Source organism: Mauremys reevesii, linkage group 12 (genome assembly GCF_016161935.1).
Source record: "Mauremys reevesii isolate NIE-2019 linkage group 12, ASM1616193v1, whole genome shotgun sequence".
Lineage (NCBI taxonomy): Eukaryota > Metazoa > Chordata > Testudines > Geoemydidae > Mauremys > Mauremys reevesii.
In genome coordinates, this window is record NC_052634.1 from 35741446 (window position 1) to 35746578 (window position 5133).

Genomic DNA, 5133 nt, shown 5'->3' on the forward strand with positions numbered 1-5133 from the left:
AATATAACATTCAAACACCAGTAGGAGAACACTTCAACCTCTGACCGTTCAGTAACAGATTTAAAGGTGGCAATTTTGCAACAGAAAGCTTCAAAAACAGACTCCAACGAGAAACTGCTGAACTTGATATGCAAACTAGATACAATCAATTTAGGCTTAAATAGAGACTGGAAATGGCTGAGCCATTACACACATTGAATCTATTTCCCCATGTTAAGTATCCTCACACCTTCTTGTCAAACTATCTTAAATGGGTCATCTTGATTATCACTACAAAAGTTTTTTTTCTCCTGCTGAGAATAGCTCATCTTAATTAATTAGCCTCTTAGAGTTGGTTGGGCAACTCCCACCTTTTCATGTTCTCTGTGTGTATGTGTATGTGCATATACATATATCCTCACTATATGTTCCATTCTATGCATCCGATGAAGCCATTTATCAACATTGAATTTCATCTGCCATTTTGTTGCCCAATCACCCAGTTTTGTGTGATCCCTTTGTAACTCTTCGCAGTCTGCCTGGGACTTAACTATCTTGAACAGTTTTGTATCATCTGCAAATTTTGTCACCTCACTGTTTACCCATTTTTCCAGATCATTTATGAGTATGTTGAACAGTAATGGTCCCAGTACTGACCCCCTGGGATACCACTATTTATCTCTCCATTCTGAAAACTGATAATTTATTCCTACCCTTTGTTTCCAAAATTTTAACCAGTTACTGATCCATGAGAGGACTTCCCTCTTATCCCATGATGGCTTACTTTTCAAAAGTCAATTTAAATTAAATACATTTTTTTTAATTATATATATTTTTAGAAATCTAGACCTGTTATGTGTAACTTGCATTATCCTTATATTAAATTTGCATTATCCTAACAAAACATTTACTTTATTCACATCTCTTTTATATATCTCATTGGCCCTGACACCCCCCCCGTAAATTCAAACACCCCCCCTAATTTCAATTCCTGGGGAAACTACTGGGCGCCGCCTCCTGCCTGGCGAGAAGCCGCAGCACCGGGGGGGGGGGTCACAGGGCGCAATGGGTTTCTGCGCACCTCTGTTTTCTGCCGGTCAAAGGGTGACGGTTCCTGCCCGTGGGGGCCGGGGGGTCCCGATGGCAGCTGGGGGCTCTGGCATCCACCTGTGGCAGCTGGGAGCTACAGGGCCATCTGCAGTGGCCGGGGGCTGCGGCTTCTCCTCACCCCCGCAGTGACTGGGAGCTCCCGGCTCTGCCTGCAGTATCTGAGCGCTGGGGGCTCCCTCTCTTGCCTGTGGCGGCCGGGAGCTCCAGGGGCTTCGGAGCTGCAGGGTCTATTAGCAATGACGTGGGGCTGCAGGGTCCTCACACCATCAATGCCTGTTGGGAAATCCTGGGTCCATCCACAGCGGCTGGGAGCTCTGGGGTCCACTCGTAGGAGCTGCAGGGTCCATAGGCAGTGGGGTGGGGCTGTGGGGGCTCCCCGGCCACCCATGGCTGCTGGGAGCCCCAGGGTCTGCCTGTGGGAGCTGTGGGGAGATGAGGGGTTTGGGGTGGAGGAGGGGGCTCCAGCCTGCAGGATGGGGCCGAGGGATTCAGAGTGCAGGAGGGGGCTGTGGGTTGAGGCAGGGGGTTGGGGCCCAGGAGGGGGTGATGGCTCTGGGGTGGGGGCAGGGATGATGGGTTCCAGGTGTGGAGGAAGCTCTGGGCTGGGGCAGGAGGTTGAAGTGCAGGGGTGAGGGCTCTGGGGTGCAAGAGGGGCTCTGGGTTGGGGGGGTTCAGGGCTGGGGCCGGGGGTTGGGGTGCAGACTTACCTCGGGCGGCTCCTGGTCAGCGGTGCAGCAGGGGGGACCTACTGGCCACTTCCAGGGCGCAGCGCGGTGCCCTAGGACACGTAGGGACCAGCCTGCCTGAGCCCCGCAGCACCGCTGACCGGACTTATAACGCAGTCACCCGAGTGGGAGCTCCAGGGTCCCCCTGTCACATGTGGTACCTGGGAGCTCTGGGATCCACCCACAACAGCTGGGAGCTGTGGGGTCCATCCGTGGTGGCATGGGCCTGTGGGAGCCCCTTCCGACACTGGTGGCTGATAGCTGTGAGGCCCCCACCGGCCGACAGCTCCAGTCTTGCTGCCCCAGGGCTGAGGAGGAAAATGTCCCTGAGATCTCTGAAAGTCACAGATTCTGGGACCCCCTTTATATAATCTTAGCCTTAATAGTTGTTGACTGTCTCTCTCAATCTAGTGGTCTGCTCTAGCGCAGATGAGACAGGGAAGACAGAAGCTCACCCCCCAGCACAGGTTTGGGCAGAAATGGCTCTTGGGCTATTTGCTGTGCATGTAGAGGACTTGTCTAGGCCAGTGGAGCAGCTCAGCCAGATGAGGAACTGGAAGAAGGAGACCTGAGCAGCCTGGAGATCCCACTTTTTCTCCACAGCCACTGCCTATCAGCAGGATTCCTCCTTCTCCTCAGTGAGACTAAATCTAAGCACCTAGATAGCCAGTCCGTCCGCTTCCTGAGCCTCCCTGCCAAAGTCCTGCACCTGGCTCCAGAGAATTGTCTCACATCTTGCTGGGAACTCGACTTCTTGTGCCCAGAGAGTCTCGGCCCCATTCAGTAGAGGACCTGAGAAACACAGTGTCTGCCTTTTCCAAATAAGTGCTTGGAAAGGTTTTGTTTCTATGACCGTGTGGCCTAATGGATAAGGCATCTGACTTTGAATCAGGCAATTGAGGGTTCAAGTCCCTTCGTGGTTGTGGTTGTGCAATTTTACCTTTGTGCTGAAAGTCCTGCTCCCTTCAGGGCTGGAACCTCTTCTTGGCCGCTCAGGCCAATGCTCCGGCTTCAGCTAGAGCCCCAGGAAGGAGTTGGGGGTTGGGTGTCACAAAGGCTGGGGCATGAGCCCCAGGTGCTTCCAGTCTTGCCTTTGCCCTTCCTGACTTGCCAAAGAAACTGGGCGGCTGCCCGGGCTAGCGTGTGGAGCAATTTCCCTCTTCCAAGTGTGCCCCAGTCCCTGTGCTGGAGGGTACTTGCTACATAGCACCTTGGGAGCCTGGGTGTTTCTCTGCTTCTCGCCAGCTGGGGAAAAGCCTCCTGGGGTAAAATCTCCTGCCCCACTGCCAAAGTCAGCACCTTGAGTGGGAACGGTCAGAGGCCCCACCAGGGGGGCTGGCCCTGCTTTCCTACCGTCTTCTGATGTTGGCCACAGAGCATCAGCAGCTGGCTGTGGGTGGTTTTCAGTGGGGGTTCGGCATGCCAGGGAGCAGGGAGCAGCCTGGCTGGCTGTCTCTGTGGCTGTCTGCTGGCCACGCATAGGCATGGTTCTCCCCTCCTCTTGCCCTGCCCTTGGTTGCTCTGTGGCTTTTAAACCTTCCCTTGGATCTGTCAGCACCAGCTGCCTCTGCTCCAGGTGCCCAGAGGAGGAGAGGTGTGTTGGGCTCCAGCCTGGGACTCTGCCTCCCTCCTGCCTAGCCCTGACTATGAAGCCTGGCCCTGGCCCTCCTTCCTTTAAATGCCATATGGGCAAGAGGAAGAGTGTGGCAGCTGCAGGTACAGGGACCAAAGTTGTGGGCATCAGGTGAAGCAGTGAGAAACAACCATATGGTCAACCCACAGGACTCTCTAGCCAGACTGTTAAGCTCATTGAACCAGCCAGACCAAAGACCTATCTCCAGTGGGCATCAGTCACCCAGCAGGAGGGAAAAACCTCACTCTAGTTCATCCTGACAGAGGGTAGCCAAGCACATTGAGCTCCAGGGGTTTGCAGCAAAATCACATATCTCCAGGAGGTCCCACTGACATTTGAACTCAGATTGCAGGATTCAAAGTCCTGAGTGCTGCCCATTACACCATGGGACCAGCTCTATGTGGGTGGCAGACATTGGGAACAAGGGGCCTGTCCCTAGAGCATGTGGCCACTGCCAGAGCAAGTGTCCAGCCCGTGGTGTCCCTGCAGCACAGCCAGGGCCTGGGGAGGAGGCCTGGGACATGTGAGGGAGAGACTGTGACCTGCCCTGACCCTCCAGAGACGCTGGTTGTGATCTCCCTGCACCGCAGAACAGGGTGACGTGTTTTCCTTTCCCATCTTTCCTTATGTTTTACATTGATTGCTGGGTAGTAAATGGTGTTTGCTTGAAGCACATGCAATGAGGAGTGGGTCAGGGACGTGCCCAGAGTGGAGACGCTGTAGCCCTGTTCAAGTGATCATGACAAGATTGGGGGGGTCAAGCCCCCCAGGATTCCTGGGCCCAGCCTTGTTGGGGTTACGAGGACTCTACCACACACCAGAGTAGAAAGAGCGTCCTTGGGGTCAGGCAGCCTCTGGGTAAGGGGGTGGGGACTCAGATCCTTCTGCCAGCCAATTCCACTGGGGTCTTGTAAAATCCAGGGAAGTTCCCAACAATAGCCAGAACAGACTCTCCTTACACTTACTGTCTGTCCTCATTGCTTCTCTCTTTCCCTTCCCCCCATCTCTGCTACTCCACCTCTGGGCTTTCTCAGCACCTGGCCCCACAGCGCTTCCTGCCAGCCAGAGACTGCCTGTTCTAGGCCTGCTCCTGTGGATGTGGCCTCTCTCCTGATTGCTAAGGAAAGGAACCTTTCCAGGAAATGGCCACAGCTTCTGGGAATCCAGCTGTGGCTGTGAACAGAATTTGGGTCCTGGCACACAAGGCTACTTAAAAGCTGAGTGCCCAGACAGGGGCTTGAACCCTGGACCCTCAGATGAAGAGCCTGATGCTCTACCAACTGAGCTACCTGGGCTTGTTGAGAAACATTTTCACCGTTCAGCACAAGAGTGAGCAGGCAGGCAAAAGAGAGGCAAAAAAAGTCCCAGGAACCCCTCCTCTTTCTGTTCAGCCACTGCCTGTCAGCAGGATTCCTCCTCCTCCTCAGGGAGACTAAATCTAAGCACCTAGACAGCAAGTCCGTCTGCTGCACCCCAATTCCCCATGCCTGAGCCTCCCTACCAAAGTCCTTCACCTGGCTCCATAGAATTACATCTCACGTCTTGCTGGGAACTCGACTTCTTGTGCCCAGAGAGTCTCCCTCCCCCCCTCAGTAGATGACCCAAGAAACACAGTGTCCACCTTTTCCAAAAAAGTGTGTGAAGTGGTCTAATGACTAAGATATCTGACTTTGGCTCAAGTGATTG

The 5133-nt window shown here is 53.9% G+C and overlaps 1 non-coding gene across 1 annotated transcript; it reads right to left on the reverse strand.

Annotated features, from left to right (window-relative positions):
* Positions 1–4669: 4669 nt before the first annotated feature.
* Positions 4670–4742, reverse strand: TRNAK-CUU. Its single transcript has one exon. It is a non-coding gene; the product is annotated as a tRNA-Lys (tRNA).
* Between the last annotated feature and the right edge of the window lie 391 nt (positions 4743–5133).